This window comes from Schistocerca americana, chromosome 3 (assembly GCF_021461395.2).
Source record: "Schistocerca americana isolate TAMUIC-IGC-003095 chromosome 3, iqSchAmer2.1, whole genome shotgun sequence".
Taxonomy (NCBI): domain Eukaryota; kingdom Metazoa; phylum Arthropoda; class Insecta; order Orthoptera; family Acrididae; genus Schistocerca; species Schistocerca americana.
The window spans coordinates 319,626,045-319,648,199 of record NC_060121.1 but is presented as its reverse complement, the minus strand read 5'-3'; the positions used below and the strand labels follow the sequence as shown (position 1 = coordinate 319,648,199).

The window sequence follows — 22,155 nt, the reverse complement described above, 5'->3', positions numbered from 1 at the left end:
GCACCATCGCAGGCGCTCCTGCCTCTGATGCAGCGTCAAGGGAAACAGCAGCCGTGGTGTCCGAGCTGATAGTCCATGCTGCTGCAAACGTCGTCGAAATGTTCGTGCAGATGGTTGTTGTCCTGCAAACGTCCCCATCTGTTGACTCAGGGATCGAGACGTGGCTGCACGATCCGTTACAGCCATGCGGATAAGATGCCTGTCATCTCGACTGCTAGTGGTACGAGGCCATTGGGATCCAGCACGGCGTTCCGTATTACCCTCCTGAACCCACCTATTCCATATTCTGCTAACAGTCATTGGATCTCGACCACCGCGAGCAGCAATGTCGCGATACGATAAACCGCAATCGCGACAGGCTACAATCCGACCTTTATCAATGTCGGAAACGTGATGGTACGCATTTATCCTCTTTACACGAGGGATCACAACAACGTTTCACCAGGCAACGTCGGTGAACTGCTGTTTGTGTATGAGAAATCGGTTGGAAACTTTCCTCATGTCAGCACGTTGTAGGTGTCGCCACCGGCGACAACCTTGTTTGAATTCTCCGAAAAGCTAATCATTTGCGTATCACAGCTTCTTCTTCCTGTCGGTTAAATTTCGCTTCTGTAGCACGTCATCTTCGTGGTGTAGCAATTTTAATGGCCAGTAGTGTATTTGTGTATTGCGTTCCTCGCTCTGAGGCGGGAAACCAGTTTGGCATTCGCCTTACATAGCAGGTGTAAAAAAGAGCGTTTCTGTAACGTAGAAAGCAAATTAGATTACTTTAAAATTGGATACTGACATCGATTTCAAATTTTTGTGCGATGTTAGTGCCATCTGTTGCACCCGCTGTTGAGTTACACGTTTGAGAAACTGAAAGTAGATTACCAGACTTTCTCGGTGTACGACCATTTACACGGCGAGATTGAACACCGTCTTGTTGGAAAAGTCTGTGATGTGGGCAGCATTCAGCTGCTTTCGTATGTGTATGTACGGCGTCCACAGTGACTGTAAGGGCAGCATTTCTCTTTGTTGTAACAATTCGCCAAACCTCCTAAACGCATACTTTTCCTGACGCATACACTAAGCCCAGATCAGTCTGTGTTCTTATTTCCCCGTTTATGCGTCAGGAATATCTAACAGCAGCAGTGTATAGCTGTTCAGTCGTCCCGCACCAACAAAAAAACATAAATTCCTAAATTTAGTTCTTGATAAGTGGGATGTCTGTGCCGATGCGAGTATAATTTGAAATGAGGCGATGCAGAACTTCTTGGGCAAGTTATTCATATACCCTCACCGAAATGTCAATGTGGCATTATGCTCTTCTCGTTTCCAGTATCAACCCTCGCCTATCTTTTCTTAAGACATGTATCAAAAGTGTTCTCTGGCACATAACAAGTTGCAGTGATTTTGATAATAGGGTGACAATGTATTCATTATCGAACGATGTTACGGATAATGAAGCTTTCAAGTTGGAACAGTTAATTACGAGTAACGAACTTTTTTTCATTGTCGTGTTCTTTACGCGAACACGAACCGAAAACAACGTTACTCTGTAAAAACGGTTTGTCTCTTACATTCAACAATTTTTTCGAACTGAAATTTTAGATTAAATGGTAACCTGATGCGAATGATTAGTCCAATTAGTGCCGCGATAGCCCAGCCCCGACTGTAATCTACGAGGGTTCGTATACCAATACGTCTATCCCATACGCGAGGTCTACGATCAAGACTGAATTCAAATTTTAACACCCAGCGTAAACAGCAATTCGCTCCTCACAGCACTGGTAGCGATAAAGATGCGTCCACATCTTGCCTTTTTTGTGGTCAACTTTGCGCATGCGCGTAAATTTCCAGCAGTACAAGAGCGCACGCACATTTGTGCGTGCGTAATTCACTGGAAGTGGATGCCGTGCGCAAAGAGTACTGTTTCTCACCTTCGGTGGGAATCTTTGCATGTTTTAGAAGACGGCAAGCAGCTGGTGCCCATATGTATTTGATTGTGCAGTGTGTCAAGGTTATACTGTGAAGCGATTTATGTACAATAATGTCTGTTTACTCCGAAGCAAGCATGCTTAAATTTATAGACGATTAGACAAAAAAAGTCGCATGGAATGCCGCTTGTGAAAATTATTTGAGATGTGATGACCGGAGCGTCAAGTGTTAGAATAAGATACGTAAGTTTCGTAGTACGAAAACAAGAATAAGCCAGAAATTTATGAAAAGTATGTATGAAAATTGTGGACGAATATTCATGCAATGCTACGTAATAGTACAACTACTTAGGATCCTGACGACTGAACAAAAGAAGTGATCGGATATGTGTAGTTCCTCAACAAAGTGCTAGAAATGGAAATGACAGACATTTATGATGCAAAAAGTACAAAATTGGGAAACATAATCTCCGTTTTGGTGGATTCTGGCTTGTATGAATTGCCCAAATTTTTCGATTCTGAGAACGAGTAAAGAACCTTCCATGATAGAAGTCCTGTAAACATCTTTTTTTTTTACAAAATAAAATACAAATGGCTGATTGGAAGTTAATTAACCTTCATATACTGAAGAGCCAAAGAAAGTGGTACACCTGCCTAATATCATGTAGGACCCCCGCGAGCACGCAGAAGTGCCGCAACCCGACGTGGCATGAACTCGCTAATGTCTGAAGTGGTGCTGGAGGGAACTGACACCATGAATCCTACAGGGCTGTCCATAAATTCGTAAGAGTACGAGGGGGTGGAGATCTCTTCTGAACAGCATGTTGCAAGGCATCCCACTTATGCTCAATAACGTTCATGTCTGGGGAGTTTAGTGGCCAGCGGAAGTATTTAAACATAGAAGAGTGTTCCTGGAGCCACTCTGTAGCAGTTCTGGACGTGTGGGCCGTCACATTGTCCTGCTGGACTTGCCCACGTCCGTCTGAATGTACAATGCATATGAATGGATACAGGTGATCAGACAGGATGCTTACGTACGTGTCACCTTTCAGAGTCGTATCTAGACGTGTCAGGGGTCCCATATCACTCCAACTGAACACGCACCACACCACTACAGACCCTCCACCAGCTTGAACAGTCCCCTGCTGACATGCAGGGTCAGTGGATTCGCTAGGTTGTCTCTATACCCGTACACGTCCATCCGCTCGATGTAGTTTGAAACGAGACTCGTCTCACTAGGCAACATGTTCCCAGTCATCAGTAGTATCTTCGGCTCCGAAAGCCCATATCGATGATATTTCGTTGAATGATTCACACCCTGACACTTGTTGATGGCCCAGCATTGAAATCTGCAGCAATTTGCAGAAGGGTTACACTTTTGTCACGTTGAACGATTGTCTTCAGTCGTCGTTGGTCCCGTTCTTGGAGGATCTTTTCCTGGCCGCAGCAATGTCGGAGATTTGATGTTTTACCGGGTTCGTGATATTCACAGTACACTCGGGAAATAGTCGTGTGGGAAAATCGCCACTTCATCGCTACCTCGGAGATGCTGTGTCCCATCGCTGGTGCGCCGACTATAACACTACTTTCAAACCCACCTAAACCTTGATAATCTGCCATTGTAGCAACAGTAACACATCTAACTACAGCACGAGACACTTGTGTTATATAGGCGTTGCCGAACGCAGCGCCGTATTCTGCCCGTTTACATATCTCTGTATTAGAATACGCATGGCTATAGCAGTTTCTTTGGCGCTTCTGTGTATAACGAATAAGAACTCCCCTCATGTACTTCTCAATTTCATAAATAATCACAGAAATGCGTTGGTTTGAAATACGAAGTAAATAAAACTGCTATATAAGTGTCCGGTTACTGCTAAGGACTTGTTATTGCCGGTCTTATCACTATGTAAGTCTGCAGGCTTTCGTGGCCGTTGTGACTGAAGTTAAAATCTTCTGGGTCATTAGGCCGCGCCCTGTTTCTTCTAAAATGATCGAAGTTTCGACCCCTCTGCTGGGATCTTCCTCAGGATCTTCTAGTGTCCACTACTGCTAGAACACATTGTTCTAGTGTCCACGCATTGTTCTAGCAGTAGTGGACACCAGAAGATCCTTAGGAAGATCCCAGCAGAGAGGTCGAAACGTCGATTATCTTAGAAGAAACATGACGCGGCCTAGTAACCCAGAAGATTTTAACTTCACTTACCACTGTAGTTTCCCAGGCAGTAAATCTAAAATCTCGGTGTGACCTCCTCTTGAAATTTGCAAACAAAACGTTGCCATCACTTTGTATTTCTCGTACTTCTATATCTTAGATACATCTTTACCTATAGTCTCTTCTGCCTTTTATTTTTCTGACGCCTTTTCATCACAATAAACACTGCACAAGCTTCCAAACAAAGAAGGGGATCCATAGCAGAGTGATTGCGGCATGAGGTGACGTGTGTACACGAGAACGCCCCTGCGTCCATGCGTTCTGTCCACAATTTTTTTTGCACGCCGTTTCATTTCCATGCGTCTGCGAGTGCGCACGAGGAAAGAGGCGTCGTATGGACATACTGAAATGCCCTGCTTAACCCGCAGGACAAGATAGATAGAACACATTGTGGAAAGGGGTCAAAATAAGGGGCTGTCAGTTACACTCGAACATACAACTTTATTATTTGATCAAAATTTACAAAAGCCCAAAAAAGTTTTTTAAACGCACACCGCTTTAATCGTTGGAACTTAATTTTTTGGAATTTTTAATTTAAAAACGGCTGAAGGCCAATAACTTAAAACGCAAGCACAATCAGAAATTGTGAAAGGCAAGCCTTATCTAAAAAAGTTATTTAGTTAGGCTGAAGTAAACAAGTTAAATGTAAATCGGCTGAAGACGGGACACTTAAAACTCCGAAACATTATTTTTTTTAAATACAAAAGTCCTTATGTGAAACAGGTCTTTAATTTAGGCTGAAGGCCTTCGGAGCAAACAACTGAAACACAAACCGGCTGAAGGCCGAAGACTTAAAAATTCAATAGGTTGAACTAAACAAGTTAAATGCAAATCGGCTGAGGGCCGAAGACTTAAAAATTCAAAAAAAATTTTAAATGTCAAAGGGCTTATTTTAAATGTCAAAGGGCTTACTTGAAACAGTACTTTAAACTAGGTTGTAGGCCTTAAGAGTAAAACAGCTCTAATTTAAAACACAAAATCTGCTAGAAGCCATACAAGTAGCAACAACTAGAACAATTTTTAAAAAAAGGCAGTACACACAAGGGCGCTCAGATGTTCGAGGGTCGGTCTGTAATTCAAACACTAATGCTGGCTTAGGTAAAACAGGCAGTCGGGCCAACCATTCACGATGCGACGACAACCCAACCGCCCGACAGTCAGCGGACCCACCGACAAGATAACTTCCACTTCACCCGACCAGGACACAACAGGGAGTTCAACGGAACAAGTAGAAGATATTGGCGCCCACACCCAATCATACACGGAGCTGTGAAACTACACACTGTGCTGGACAGAAAAAAAAAATGGTTCAAATGGCTCTGAGCACTATGGGACTTAACATCTATGGTCATCAGTCCCCTAGAACTTAGAACTCCTTAAACCTAACTAACCTAAGGACATCACACAACACCCAGCCATCACGAGGCAGAGAAAATCCCTGACCCCGCCGGGAATCGAACCCGGGAACCCGGGCGTGGGAAGCGAGAACGCTACCGCACGACCACGAGATGCGGGCGCTGGACAGCAACAACACGATGAGGAAACTACAGTGCCTGAAATTTACGTCGACGCCCAGGGCACGTAACCGGAACGTTAATGGCCACAAGGCAGACTATTCCGCTGGTGCACTTCAATTCGAATAGCCAAATACAGTGAAACTCCACCGGAGAGTGGCTAGAATTTTCCAACTTGAAAACCACGTTTTTGCTCGTGGGAATATCCCAATAGCCGACAACGAAGTCCAAACGACACAATGTGAACAGTCCTGACTTGCTGGTGGGTTAAATCAAAACTCAACTTCCGTGTCCAGGGTCGGCGAGTCACGGACCTCGTAGCAATGGGAACAGCGCCACACTCTCCGATACCGCGTAGAGACCGTCAACGGTCCCCGGCCAATCTACCCTGCCGAGAATTCCTCACTGCTCCACGTCAACCGACCGACGACTCAAAGGCAGTACGCTGACAACATTTAAAATAACTTGTCACACAAACTACACACAGTTTCACAAACACTTGTACGAAGAGCTACACAATGCTAACGGCAGTGACTGTTCAATAACAGGGACGAATCACGAGTCGGCACACACAGCCAACCCATAAGCGATCGCCGGCCAAATAGATGTCACCCCGCAAGACGACCGGCCGACGACCAACCAAAGTCGTCCCCACTCCAATCATCGAGTCATGGCGGTTCGGACCTCACTGCTGCAGCGCCCAACTGAACTCGTGCCGCGTGCCAACTCACTCACAACACATGACGACCGGGAAGTAATAGCAGCCCAGCAAAGATAATACGGCGGGGCCTATATCGATAAGCGCTGCTGCTGCCGCTCACGGGCAGGCAAGGCAGAACTCAGTGACACCAGTAATTGAAAATTAACATGACGAGGTGGCAGTACGGTAAAAACAAGATGTAAAATAAGAAATGGTACGAACACGAGCCACGCACGGCTCACATACTTTGGTGAATGGTTGCGCGGGCTGGTATCTAAGGTTACCACTTAGCGAACGAATTGTTTACATCACCATGTTTCCGCTTGCACCCCCCTCGGCTCTGAAGTATTAGCTTATTTTTTCCTGCAGTAACTGCAGAGGCACGTAATGCCCGGTGTGTTTCCCAGAGCCTGGACAGCGGTGAGGGGGGGGGGGGGGGGGAAGACGAGCGAGCCGGCAGCGTTGCCTGGTTTCCGGAGTGCAGGTGGAGTGGGCGGGCAGCGCCACCCCTACTGGGGCCATTGTGCAGCCAGCCAGCAGGTAGGTAGGCGGGCGACAGGTGGGGCCCGGGTAGTGCCCGCTGCGGACCGCCGCTTCCCGTCGCTTCCGCACCACACCTGGACACCACGCACCGCCCGCCCTATTCCCGTTACCACAGGGAATACGTACTACTTTCTTCCTCAACATCCCGGACGGCGATGGCGTCGTGTTGTAGAAATACATTGAGCTCTTGCGATACGTCCTAATATCGTGTCGAACCTGCTTTTTGTTCTCAATAGCGAAGCAGCTCGACGTGGCATGGACTCAACAAGTCGCTGGAAGTCCCCTGCGGAAATAGTGAACCATGCCGCCTCTACAGCCGTATAAAATTACGAAACAGTCGCTTGTGCAGGATTTTGTCCACTAACTGACCTCTCGATTATGTCCCATAAATGTTCGACAGGCAACAAGTCGCTGGAAGTCCCCTGCGGAAATAGTGAACCATGCCGCCTCTACAGCCGTATAAAATTACGAAACAGTCGCTTGTGCAGGATTTTGTCCACTAACTGACCTGTCCATTATGTCCCATAAATGTTCGACAGGATGCATGTCAGGCTATCTGGGCGGCCAAAACAGGTGCTCCAGTTGTCCAAACCATTCGCCAACAATTGCGGCTCAGAGCCATGGCGCATAGTCGTCCATAAAAATTCCGTCGTTGCTCGGGAATGAAGTCCATGAACGGCTGCAAATGGTCTCCAGGTAGCCGAACATTTCCAGTCAATGATCAGTTCAGTGGGACCGGATGACCCAGTCCATTCCATTTAGAGAGAGCACACAACCAGCTTGCACAGTGCTCTGTTGATAATATGGATCCTTGGTTTGGTGCGGTCTGCGCCACACCCCCATACCATCAGCTCTTACAAACTGAAATAAGGAATCAACTGACCAAGCCATGGATTTCTAGTCGACCAGGGTCTAACTGACCTGCTCATGAGCCCAGAAGAGGCGCTACATGAGATGTCGTGCTGCTTGCAAAGGCGTTCGCGTCGGTCGTCTGCTGCCATATCCCAGTAACGTCACATTTCGCCGCACTGTCCTAACGGATGCGTTCGTCGTACGTCCCACATTGATTTCTGCGATTATTTCACACAGTGCTGCTTCCCTATTGGTACTGACAACTCTACGCATACGCCGCTGCTCTCGGTCGTTAAGTGAAGGCCGTCGGCCACTGCGTTGCCCGTGGTGGGAGGTAATGCCTGAAATCTCGTGTTCTCGGCACACTCTTGACACTGTGAATCTCGGAATATTGAATTCGCCAACGATTTCCGAAATGGAATGTCCCATGTGCCTAGCTGCAAGTAGCATTCTGCGTTCAATGTCTACTGACTCCCGTCGCGCGACCGTAATTAAGGTGGAAACCTTTCCACTTGAAACACCTGTGTACAAACGACGGCTACGTCAATGCACTGCCCTTTTATACTTTATGTACGGGATACTACCATCATGTGTTTATGTATGACTGTTGTCACCTCAGCTTTGTATACACGTATGTACGTTCTACATTTCCACCTAGACCACTGGACCGATTTCAACCAAACTTCGTGCACGTATCCCTTACAGCCAGGAAAAACCGACCGGTTAAAAGCGATACCGGTATTTTAGTTCTGAATAACTGGTATTTTTCGATATGTGTTTCGTCTCTGTAGTAACGGGCGTTTTTATTTTTTTCTAATAACCGGGTAAAACACCGAAATATGAATTAGCTATAGCAGCAGTCCTTAAAATTTTTGGGTTTTTACATAAACCTTTTTAAAAATGCGAGTAATTTTTATTTGTAAAATTTCCATACCTTTGAAATATTTCCTTCTTACAGAAAATTGGGAAACGTGGTCAGTCTTATTTTAATAACAGTGCCGACAGAAACGAGTAACAAGTACATGGAATAAAAAATGTGCAACACTGCTGAGACAATAAGCTGGTTGTTACCATGTGGCGCGCCTTTTGGATGGTGCGCGTGTTCATGCAGACCATCTGGTCTATATCGTAATTTCTCCCTGTGATCGCCGGCCATTAGTTGTGGGAAGAAGTGCAGTACAATGAAATACAATGCCCCATTTGCATTAAAATATAAGAGTGGGAGGAGATACAAACTTGTGACATCAGATACGGAGAAAAGTTAAAACTTAAAAATTCACTCATAGTTTACAATAAAAATAGAAATTAGCTGATCTGGTGCCTGTGTCTACATAATACGAGTATGCCTTTATCTATTGGTTTCTTTTGAAAACTAACAAATTAACATGAGAAATAGAATTCTTCAACCTCAGTTTTCACCCTAAGGCCAAAACAGTGATACAATCTTCCAGTACAACAATATTTTTAGCAGAGTTTGCAAAAATTAGAATCAATGGACAATACAGGTGGTTTTTTGTAGCATTCAACTACGTACCACTTTTCGAGAAAAACCGCGAACGATGGACAGACTAAGTTATCTGTTATTGGACTATTTGATTCAGTATTTTCTTCTATGTATCTTGAAACTGAGGTACTCAAAATTTTTCAATACTTGTTCGAATTAATTCAGGAAGTAATAGGAATAAAAAATCGAAAATCGATCTTTCAGAAACGGGTCACTTCGAACGGTTTCAATACTCAGGTTAATCTGGCGTTGAAAGAAACCAATATAACAAGAAACCAGTTGTTTCAGCGGTAACTGCCATCCCTAAATGCCAGATGTCCCACAGAATCCCAGGTGAATGACCACCATAGCATAATAATGTCCACACCGGCCTACGTCTGTTGCACGTTGCATGCTCCGAACAGCCGTTCGGCTGGACGGCTGTTTACCAGACACAGCCAAAGACATCGTGTAATAAGACAAGTGATTCATCCGACCACACGATACGTCTCTGTTGATCTGTGGTGCAATCTCGATGATTCCGTGCCATCTCCAATAACAACTGACAATAATATTGTAGGATCAACTTAGGAACACATATAGGTCTCAAGAATGCGTTCTGAACGGTGTGCTCCAGTCGGCCGCTGTGACCGTGCGGTTCTAGGCGCATCAGTCCGGAACCGCGCTGCTGCTACGGTCGCAGGTTCGAATCCTGCCTCGGGCATGGATGTGTGTCATGTCCTTAGCTTAGTTAGGTTTAAGTAGTTCTAAGTCTAGGGGACCTTTGACCTCAGATGTTACGTTCTATAGTGCTTAGAGCCATTTGAACCATTCGGAATACTGAATTCCCTAACAATTTCCGAAATGGAATGTCCCATGTGTCTAGCTTCAACTAGCATTCCGCGTTCAATGTCTGCTGACTCCCGTCGTGCGGCCGTAATTAAGGTAATTCCACTTGAATCACCTGTGTACGAACTACGGCTACGTCAGTGCACTTTATGTATGGGATACTGCCACCATGTGTATATGTATGACTGTTGCCACCTCAGTTTTGTGTATACTTTTGTATGTTCCACATTTGCTCCTAAACCACTGGACCGATTTCAACCAAACTTCGTACACATAGCCCTTACTGCCGGGGAACAATCGCTGTCGGGGTAAGAACCACCTGCTAATCACAGTTTGTGAGCTATGACGTGATAAACAACAGATACGTCAAAATTGCCGCAACAAGTATGGCGTTTAAATTTATTTCTCCTATTCTACTAACTCTATTCGCAGAACACATCCACACGTCCTGCTGAATGTACTTAAACAAATATATCGTTGTACGACATATAGTTAAAAAGTTATGACGTCGTAAAAACTGTAATGCGTTAAAAATGCCGCATCATACATGAAGTTTTCATGCATTTGTTCTTTATTACTAACACACTTCTACAGTGGAGTCAGCGTCTGGAAATCCCTCAAACCTGACAGCCCTTTTGACAGCTTTCAACTGCGGCTCTAGGCAAAACAGGAGCCGTCGATAGAGCTATGAAGAGACGTCTCCACAGAGGCTTTTAAAAATTCGCTTTGCAGACGTGAAGCAGCTGCGCCCAGAGTACCGAAAGTTCCCGGGATACTGCACTTTTACGTTTCTACGTTGAGTATATTTCTTTGTACGACTCTCTCATAATTTCAAAGGTGTTTTCATGAATAAATGGTAATGAAATTTCTTCGGTATTACACTACTAACATTGTTCATTTTCTGTTTTCCTTTCTAATACAAAACTGGCAAAATGAACAGCCGGGAAATGCTGGGTTTGTCAGCTAGTAATCAATAAAATCAACATACAACGAAGAGCCAAACAAATTGGTACACCTGCCTAATATCGTGTAGGGCCCCCGCGAGCATGCAAAAGTGCCGCAACACGACATGGCATGGGCTCGGCTATTGTCTGAAGTAGTGCTGGATGGAAATGACACCATGAATCCTGCAGGGCTGTCCATAAATCAGTAAGAGTACAACGGGGTGGATGATGATGATAGGTCCCATACTCCGAGGAGCGTATGGGACGATGCGGGAGACCCACAGCGCTGTACGAGGCAAGATCCTAGTGGAGGTGGTTTGCCATTGCCTTCCAGCGACCGTAATGGGGATAAATGATGATGATGAAGACGACGCAACAACACCCAGTCGTTTGGAGGCAGGAAAATTCCCTGACCCCGCCAGCAATCGAACCCGGGACCCCGTGCGCAAGAAGCGAGAACGCTACCGCAAGACCACGAGCTGCGGACAAGGGGTCGGAGATCAACAGCACGTTGCAAGGCACCACAGGTATGCCCAATAATGTTCATATCTGAAGAGTTTGGTGGGCAGCGGAAGTGTTTAAACTCAGAAGATTGTTCCTGGAGACACTCTGTAGCAATTCTGGACGTGTGGGAATCGCATTGTCCTCCTGGAATTGCCCGAGTCCGTCGGAATGCACAATGGACGTGAATGGATGCAAGTGATTAGACAGGATGCTTACGTAGGTATCACCTGTCAGAGTCGTTTCTAGACACATCAGGGGTCCCATATCAACCAACTGCACACGACCCACACCATTACAGAGCCTCACCAGCTTGAACAGTCTCCTGCTGACATGCAGGATCCACGGATTCATGAGGTTGCTCCATACCCGTACACTTCCATTCGCTCGATACAATTTGAAACGAGACTCGTCCGACCAGGCAACATGTTTCCTGTCATCAACAGTCCAGTGTCGGTGTTGAGGGGCCCAGGCGAGGCGTAAAGCTTTGTGTCGCGCAGTCATCAAGGACACACGAGTGGGCCTTCGGCTACGAAAGTCCATATCGATGATGTTTCGTTGATTGGTCGCACTCTGACACTTGTTGATGGCCCAGCATTGAAATCTGCAGCAATTTGCGGATGGGTTACACTTCTGTCACGTTCTGTCTTCAGTCATCTCGGTTCCGTTCTTGGAGGATCTTTTTCCGATCTCAGCGATGTCGAAGATTTGATGTTTTACCGGATTCCTGATATTCTCGGGACACTCGTGAAATGATCGTACGGGGAAATCGCCACTTCATCGCTACCTCGAAGATGCTGTGGCCCATCGCTCGTGCTCCGACTATAACACCACGTTCAAACTCACTTAAATCTTGATAACCTATCATTGTAGCAGCAGTAACCGATGTAATAGCTGCACCAGGTACTTGTTGTCTTATATAGGTGTTGCCGACCGCAGCGCCGTATTCTGCCCGTTTACATATCTCTGTATTTGAATACGCATGCCTATACCAGTTTCTGTGGCGCTTCAGTGTATTTGAATTCCACCGAGTTCGTGATTTTCTGTCCCAAAGGCCGGCGGTGCTGGACTAGCGACCGTGTGCACCAGTGCGCCGCCACGTGAGAGCCGGTTCGCGGCCGAGCCTGATGTGATGTGATGTGGTGTGGTGTGGGTAATTTCAACGCGCGCTCTTGCGTAAACCGGCATTTCGAAACGTGTGGCCGCGACTTGCTGCGCTTAAAAGTAAACTGGCCGGCGCTCGATTATGTAACGCGAGTTGCGCTGCCGGAATCACGACCGCGCTCACATCTGGTGCACTACCAGCTAGCTGCCTAACTACCGTGTGTACGTTCAGATACGGTTCACCTTTCGTCTCTGACGCCATTAGCGCAGATAGTATTTCCGCAAAGGGGCTTCCCCGAAATGCTGAGTCATACGGACGTCAGAATAGAGGCAAGCATGCTGGGATTGTGGAAACCTAACACAAGGGTCCCGAAGTAGAGGACCTTCTCTCACTAAATTGGTGAGGATCCGTTGATGTCTCGGAATGTGTCCTATCAACCAATGCCGCCTTTTAGTCAAGTTATGCGATAAATTTTTCTCCCTAGTTCTGTTCAGGACCTCTTCATTGGTTACATGACCTCCCCATTTAATCTTCAGCATTTTTCTGTAGCACCAAATTTCAAAAGCTTTCTTCTCCTCTTGTCTGGGCTGTTAATCGTCCACGTTTCACTTCTATAGATGGTTACCCTCCAGACAAATGCATAATCATCATCATTATCGTTCTCCAAATCCCGTTTCCCGAGTGTGGTGTACAAGCGCTCGCCATCTACTTCTATCTTCATACATTTGGTAGAGCACTTGCCCGCGAAAGGCAAAGGTCCCGAGTTCGAGTCTCGGTCGGGCACACAGTTTTAATCTGCCAGGAAGTTTCATATCAGCGCACACTCCGCTGCAGAGTGAAAATCTCATTCTGGAAACATCCCCCAGGCTGTGGCTAAGCCATGTCTCCGCAATATCCTTTCTTTCAGGAGTGCTAGTTTTGCAAGGTTCGCAGGAGAGCTTCTGTAAAGTTTGGAAGGTAGGAGACGAGGTACTGGCAGAAGTAAAGCTATGAGTACCGGGCGTGCGTCGTGCTTCGGTAGCTCAGTTGGTAGAGCATTTGCCCGCGAAAGGCAAAGGTCCCGAGTTCGAGTCTCGGTCGGGCACACAGTTTTAATCTGCCAGGAAGTTTCATACATCTTCTCTTCCAGGACAGAATCCAATTTGTGTCTTTTCTCCTCCGCATCTGATCTTACAGTCTCTATCCAACGATTTCTTGGTCTCCCACGTGGTCTTCTTCCTACGAGTTTCAGGTTGAAATACCTTTTGACAGATCTTTGGCTGTTCATTCTCTTTATGTGCCCATACCACTGAAGCCTGCGTTTCTTTATAACAAGGTAACAGGAACCTTAATACCAGCTACTTTTCTATTCACCTCTTTCCTGATTTTGTCCTTTCTAGTTGTTTTCTTCGTAGTTCTAATGAATCTCATTTCTGTTGCCTGAATTTTGCTGTTTAATGAACCTCATTTCTGTTACCTGAATCCTGCTAAGGTCTTTGTTTAGTAGGGTACATGTTTCTAAACCATATGTTAGGATTGGTATGAAATAGGTGTGGCACATGGTCGCTTTTGCTTTTCGTGGCATTTTATTATCCCAGGGAAAATTTCTGATTTGACTGTGAAAATTGGATGCTTTCTGTGTCCTGCTGAGTATTTCCTGGTTAATGGTGTCGTCTTTCGGGATCGTGCTTCCTAGGTACTTGAAATGCGACACCGATTATACTTTGACTCCTTCCAGAAATGTATTTGAGATTGTTCCTTGCCTGTTGGTGATCATTTTTACTGTATTTCTTTTACTTATTTTTAGTCCGAAATTTTTGAATGTGCTGTTCCAATCATTAAGTCACTTCTGTGCTTCGGCTTCTGTCATACTATTTGAAATTTGTGTTCCTATGGGACCAAACTGCTGCGGTAATCGGTCCCTAGGCTTACACATTACTTAATCTAACTTAAACTAACTTACGCTAAGAACAACACACAAACCCATGTCTGAGGGAGGACTCGAACCTCCGACGGGGGCAGCCACGCGAACCGAGACAAAACGCCTAGACCGCGCGGCTACCCCGCGATGCTCCTCATACTATCAAACAATCAGCAAAAACCAGGGCATTTGGTTCGCTGTCTATTTTCTTGATAGGTTTTCTGATCATGTTCGTTGCTATTACAAATAGGAGTGGTGATAGACAAGTACTTTGAGAAAAAAAAAGACTTCCTAACAGTTAAATCTATAGTCATTGTTAACAACTTCTCTTCTTTTTCTTTAGCATTGTCAGTGTACATTTTATATCCTCTATGCTTTGGCCATCGTCAGTTGTTTTGCTGTTTAAATTGCAAAACTCATCTAATTCTTCAAGTGCCTCGTTTCCTAATGTAATTCCCTCAGTATCGCCTGATTTAATTCCACTATATTCCTTCCCCCTTGTTTTGCTTTTGTTAATGTTAGTTTTATATCATTTTTTTCAAGATATTGCCCATTCTGTTCAACCGCTCTTAGAAGTCCTTTACTGTCTCTCGCAGAATTACAATGTCATCGGCGAAACTCTAAAGTTTTTATTTCTTCGCCCTGAACTTTAGTTCGTTCTGTAAATTCTTATTTCGCTTCCTTTACTGCTTGTTCAGTGTACAGATTCGATAATACTGAGGACAGGCTACAATCCTGTCTCAGTCCCCTTTCATGCTCTTCGACTCTTATAACTGTTTTCTGGTAAATGCACAAGCTATCTATAACATTTAATTCCCTGTATTTTACCCCTGCTATCTGTAGAATGTCGCAGGGTGTGTTCCAGTCAACATTGTAAGAAGCTTCATCGAAATTTATAACAGCTATAACCATAGGTTTGCGTTCCATTAAGCTGTCTTCAAAGACAAGTCGTATTGTCACTATTGCCTCCTGTGTACCTACATTTCTCCTGAATCCAAACTCATCTCCCCCAAGGTCAGCTTCTACCAGGTATTCCATTCTTTTGATAATAATTCGTATTAGTATTCTGCAACCACGACTTGTTAAACTGATAGTTCGGTAATATTCACGTCAGTCAGCAAACTTCTTTCTTTGATATTGTAATTATTACCGACACTCTTTTTAAACACCCTGTATTCGTAGATATACTGGACGTACAGAGAGACTGGAGGATTCTTCCAGGACGAATCCCTGGACTGCGCACCGCCAAGCTGGACGGCCGACTCGGGAGTCGGACGATGGCCCCTCCGCGACCTGCGGTTAACGGTGACCGCCTGCCTGTCTCTGTTAGCGGAGAATGCGGCGCATCCCCCTCAGTCGCAGACAGCACTGCCGGTTCTGTCGGCTGCAAGCAGTGCAGTCACCGTCTGTCGAATCACTTAGTGCACTGGAGCTTTGTAAGCACACCGGTGGAAAAACTTACTCGCGTCGAGGAATCATGACACTAGTGACGAGTAACACCGCTTCTGGCCTCGATAATGGCCTCAATTCGACGAGGAAGAGAGTCCACAGATTTATTCAGGTATGATGCTCTATCCTGCTGAAGCCACTCATTGTTGATCAGAAATCGCAGAGCTACCAAATTGCGGGGATATTGGTTGCTACGTTCCGTCCGCTGTTGCACATGACGCCAGACCATTTCTATGGGATTCAGATCAGGTGATTCAGTGGGCTAGACAAAATGCGACAGGGTACTTGGGTTTCCGTCAAATCAGGAACGTATGCTGGCACCCCTGTGAAGACGGCTGTTGTCATCTTCGAATACTGCTGTTTCCACAGCTCACTCACCATGGAGATGCAGAAGAAAAAGGAACAGTTGGTCACCTAGAAAGTGAAATAATTGCCCCGGTTCACGTTCACGCTTCAGCTTTAAGCAAAGGGCCCAGTCATGTTAGGAGAAACACCCACGTCTGACATGAATTCTTCGTACATCCATATTTAAATTGGATGATGGTGGGACATCAGCTGGTATAATTTTTTTTTATTGAAAATGAGACTCCTCCATATGTATTTAATATTTCATATTTATTTAGCTACTAGTTTCGACGTTGCGTCAACGTCATCTTCAGGCCCGTGCACTTTGATGATAGGTATTGGTCTCACCGCGGACTTCTGGTACTCAGCCACCCACAACTGATATAATCAAAGTGTACGGGCCTGAAGATGACGTTGACGCAACGTCGAAAATAGTAGCTAAATAAATATGAAATCTTAAATACATCTGGAGGAGTTTCATTTTCAATAAAAAAAAAAAATTTGACATGAATTATTCCCCCACACAGTGGGAGTCAAACGTGTCATTATGCCGTCGGTGCACTCGACGCCATATATCATTTGAAAAGAGCCGAAATGGTGACCAGCCGGACCACCCTACACCCCTCCAGCCAGCTACATTCCAATTTCTATATTGTTTGGCCCACTGAACACGTGGTCCTTTGCTTGAATAGTTCACCGGCTTTGCGTCAGATGGTGCTGGTTGGTTGGTTCGGGAGAGGGGACCAAACAGGGAGGTCATCGGTCACATCCTATCAGGGATTAGGCGTTTGCCTGAAGCGATTTAGGGAAATCACGGAAAACCTAAATCAGGGTAGCCGGACGCGGGTTTGAAGCGTCGACCTCCCGAAGGCGAGTCCGCTGTACTATCAAATGGTTCAAATGGCTCTGAGCACTATGCAACTTAACTTCTGAGGTCATCAGTCGCCTAGAACTTAGAACTAATTAAACCTGACTAACCTAAAGACATCACACACATCCATGCCCGAGGCAGGATTCGAACCTGCGACCGTAGCGGTCGCGCGGTTCCAGACTGTAGCGCCTAGAACCGCACGGCCACCCCGGCCGGCACTGTGCTATCAACTGCACCACCTCGCTCTGTCGGATGATGTTGTGTAAACTGCACAGTATTTCTTCGAGACAGATGCTCGCTATCTTCAAATCCTACTGACGAATTTACGCAATAGGTCGCTTTTCTAGCTTAAGGCCAAATGGCTGTGAGCATTATGGGACTTAAATTCTGAGGTCATCATTCCCCTAGAACTTAGAACTACTTAAACCTAACTAACATAAGGACACCACACACATCCATGCCAGAGGCAGGATTCGAACCTGTGACCGTAGCGGTCGCGCGGTTCCAGACTGAAGCGCCTAAAACCGCTCGGTCACACGGCCGGCGCGATTGTTTGTCTTCTTCTCGTGTTGACTGGCGCCACTTTGTTTCGCAGGCCTTGCCTGTCCGCTAGTGGCAGCAGCGGAGGTGATCGATATGTAGTAACTGTTGGCCTGTCTTTGGGGCGACGTCGTAGTTTTTCCGGGTGTGAGTGTGCCAGTTCGGTTGGGTACTCAGGAGCCAGGTTCCTGCAGTGCGGGAACACGCCAGGATCGCTGGCGGCATGCGTGGACTACCGGATGGAAGGGCTGTGGTCACGAGGGCTCACGACCTCGTCGTAAACCGGATCCAGCAAGCCTTAAGATGAGTGCATTTCAATCCAAGTACAGAAACCTCCACCATTGTGGGCATCTCACGATTCTCCTGTGACTTGGGTTCGTGTTGCTGCTCGTTGTAGGCTCGCCGAGGCGAAGAGCAGCAAGTGGAGTGCTTTCTACTCTGGTGATAGTGGTTCCTTTCTTGTTCCGGGCGGTCTAAACACAGTATTCTGGGGACGTAGTGCAGACGGCCGGTTCCGGATTTGGCGCATTGTTCCATCGTTGCATTTGGTTTATCGGACGTTAGGTAGCTTCAGCAAGATTATCATTAGTCATTCGTTAGACTGCCACTAGTCTGGGTTAGCATCTTGTGAGGTGAATGCAACTCTTGGCTGCCTCTCTCATCGCTCGCGAAACTGTTTGTTCCCGGACTTTGTCAGAGGTCGATTCTGGGAGCACCGTTTGTGGCCCTTTGGTTCTTTTAAGACATATGTGTTCTAAAAGGAGGTCTGATGGCCAGTAGTTCAGTGTAACGCTGCTTCAGCCCATGCCTTCTGCTGTGTTTGTGACGAATTGTTGTAAATTGCAGCGAGTTTTAAACAGTTCTTAATTTATTCCCATTTTTGGCGTGTAAGGCCTTCTACCCAGATCACAGTGGCTTGCTTTTAAAACACTATTTGCTGTATCTGTATTTAATGGTCCAAAAATGTGCAAACGTATGTGAAATCTTATGGGACTTGACTGCTAAGGTCATCAGTCCCTAAGCTTACACACTACTTAACCTAAATTATCGTAAGGACAAACACACACACCCATGCCCGAAGGAGGACTCGAACCTCCGCCGGGACCAGCCGCATAGTCCGTGACTGCAGCGCCTTAGACCGCTCGGCTGTATTTAATGGTAATTTGCAAAGTTGTAACTCACTGAAAAGACTATTATTTACACAGTTGTTTATTCCTTCATTAATAACGGATGGTATCTTTTATTTATTGTTGAGTCTGTATTTACTGGTTTAAAATAAATTGTGTGTAACTGGCTGGGGCTCTGAGCACTATGGGACTTAACTGGTGTGGTCATCAGTCCCCTAGAACTTAGAACTACTTAAACCTAACTAACATAAGGACATCACACACATCCATGCCCGAGGCAGGATTCGAACCTGCGACCGTAGCGGTCGCGCGGTTCCAGACTGTAGTGCCTAGAACCGCTCGGCCACTCCGGCCGGCTGTGTGTAACTGTAAAAGACAACCAATAGTAACTGATTACGGCCTCGTCCACAACCGTAACTGAATCCTGCCTTCCCTTGACTACCAGGTTTCAACACGTGGTAACCAGTTCTGAAGTATCAACACGGTGCCCTTCCCGGCATTGTCAGTTGCAAGTAAAAACCATGTGACACTCGCGGTTTGCGAGTGCAGCGCCAGATGCATTTTGCCCGCACTTTGTGGCTTAGCGTGGCCTCGCCTTTCCCTTCCGCCGTCTTGCGTGCAGCCACCATCAACCAGCTGCTGCTGACCAAGCCGTGCTCTCAGGCTGCAGATCCACAACTGGTCGGCGCCCGCCGTAGTTTCGAAGGCTGCGGCGCCGTGACGGACGAGTCCAGCAGGCGGCTGCCTGCGACTCGCGGACCGTGAATCGCATCGGAACGCCGCTAATTTGTTCAGCGCCGTTAGCTCAGCCCGCGCGAATCTCCCGTCTGGCGTCACACCGCTCTGACACCGTACGCCGCCTACTATACCTGCGCCTACATACTCGCCAAGTCACCGTACCGTGCAGACGGAGGGTACTTTGTACAAAGGTGGGCGCACCACTGGGCCCTTAGTTTATTAACAAAACTACGATTATACGCAGAATCAACCAAAATTTGTGACACGAATGGCAAGGACGACACAGCATGCTATTTTGGGTGATGCACTTTCGACGGAAGCAGAAGTTAACTTCAGTCGTGCACCAGGGCTGTTGTTGGGCCTCTTACCTGCTCATGTTGGATATTAATGACCTGGCAGACAATACTGATAGTAACCTCAGAATATGAAGTTGTCTACAGGCTGTTTTCGTAAGAACGTGCAAAAATGTAACAGGACAATTTGAGGTAGGGAACCTGGGCACGAAGAAGCCAGCTTATGGAGATATGGAAGTAAACTTGTCTACGCCCTCCCGGTTGGCCGTGTGGTCTAACGCACGGATTTCCGAGCGGGAAGGAGCGCCGGTCCCCGGCACGAATCCGCCCGGCGGATTTGTGCCGAGTTTCGGTTAGCCGGCCAGTCTGTGGATGGTTTTTAGGAGGTTTTCCATTTGCCTCGGCGAATGCGGGCTGGTTCCCCTTATTCCTCCTCAGCCACACTATGTCGGCGATTGCTGCGCAAACAAGTTGTCCACGTACGCGTACACCACCATTACTCTACCACGCAAACATAGGGGTTACACTCGTCTGGCGTGAGACGTTCCCGGGGAGGGGGGGGGGGGGGGGGGGGTCCACCGGGGACCGAACGGCACAATAACCCTCGGTTCGGTGTGGGGCGGCGGAGGGGTGAAGTGGACTGCGGTGGTCGTCGTGGGGTTGCGGACCACTGCGGCTGCGACGGGGACGGAGCCTCTCCGTCGTTTCTAGGTCCCCGGTTAACATAAACTTGTCTACCGCCTTGTCTAGTAGAATTGTTTTCCACCTTATTTACAACTAACAAATGGCTCTGAGCACTATGGGACTCAACTTCTGAGGTCATCAGTCCCCTAGAACTTAGAACTACTTAAACCTAACTAATCTAAGGACATCACACACATCCATGCCCGAGGCAGGATTCGAACCTGCGACCGCAGCGATCGCGCGGTGCCAGACTGTAGCGCCTAGAACCGCTCGGCCACTGCTGCCGGCTACAACTAACATGCGTACAAATTTACACCTACTGTGCTGTTTATTTAATTGCACATTCTTTACTTACTGCAAGGAAACTAGGAGGATTGGTTTGATTACTAGCAAGTCATCACGCAGGTTTTATTTACTTTACTTGTCCGTAAGGTGGCGCTGTTGTATCGTATTTACATTGTCCCATGACAGAACGTGCTGTTTATCAACGACAGACCCATTCATTACTCAATGCTATTCAGAAACGTCCAGTACGGTACGATGGTCCAGTACCGATATAGTTTCGGAGAACTCACTGACGTGCACTTTGTGTATGGGGAAGTACTTTGCAGCACTTTCGCTGCTGAAAGGTTGTACAGGAAACGATTTACTAACACGCATCATCAGTCACGGTGAGTGTTTATTCTCTCTGATCGACCAATGCAGGAGACTGGTTCATTGGAAAGAAGAAACGAGGGACCTGGCAACGTGAGGATCACTCGCATGCCCGATTTTGAAGTGGTGGTGCTAGAACGTTTTGCAGCGGACCCCACTACAAATTGCCGTTGCACATACTAGCGTGTGGCGAGTACTCCACGAACAACAAATACACATAACAAGCCCATGAAATGCTTGTCACTGACTTTGCACCAAGGCTTGCATTGTGTCAGTCTTTGCTCCAACAATGGATTGATCGAACAGATTTATTCCAAATCGTGCTGTTTACTGACGAGGCCTCATTTGATGGTGATGGTGTTTCGACCAGCAGGAACAACCATGTGTGGGACGGGGGAAACCCTCTCGCTGTAGTAGAGTCATGCCAGCAATTACATTTTGCTGTGAGTATCTGGGTCGGCATTGTAGACGACAATCTCATGGGGCCATATCTTCTACCTGGCTGTCTGAATGGCCACCTGTACTTGAGGTTCGTGCAAAGAGTTCCACCCAAGTTGTTGGAGAACGTACACTTGGCTGTTCGTGAGAGGATGTGGACCCAACATGACGGTGCACCGCCTCACTTCAGTGTGATGTCCGCAACCGTCTCAGTGCGGTATTTCCTGGTCGCTGCATTGGAAGGACATGTGCTATTCCATAGCCTGCCAGGTCACCTGACCTGAATCCCCTTGATTATTTCCTATGGGGATATCTGAAGTCACTTGTGATGAGACCTCACTCGATACGGAGATGGAATTAGTCGCCAGAATTGTAGCTGCCTTTGATGTGAATCGAAACACACTAGAGGTATTTGTCAGGGTGTGTCAGAATCTTGTTCGCCGATGTCACGCTTGCAATGACATCGATGGCCGTTAATTTCAGCACGTTTT

The 22,155-nt window shown here is 46.7% G+C and overlaps 1 protein-coding gene and 1 non-coding gene across 6 annotated transcripts in view; both read left to right on the top strand.

The window, feature by feature from the left end:
* LOC124607365 (rab11 family-interacting protein 4) overlaps positions 1-22,155 on the top strand; it is a 929,323-nt gene that overhangs the window by 501,969 nt on the left and 405,199 nt on the right. The window lies entirely within an intron of this gene.
* Trnas-cga lies at positions 13,636-13,710 on the top strand. The gene has a single exon. It is a non-coding gene; the product is annotated as a tRNA-Ser (tRNA).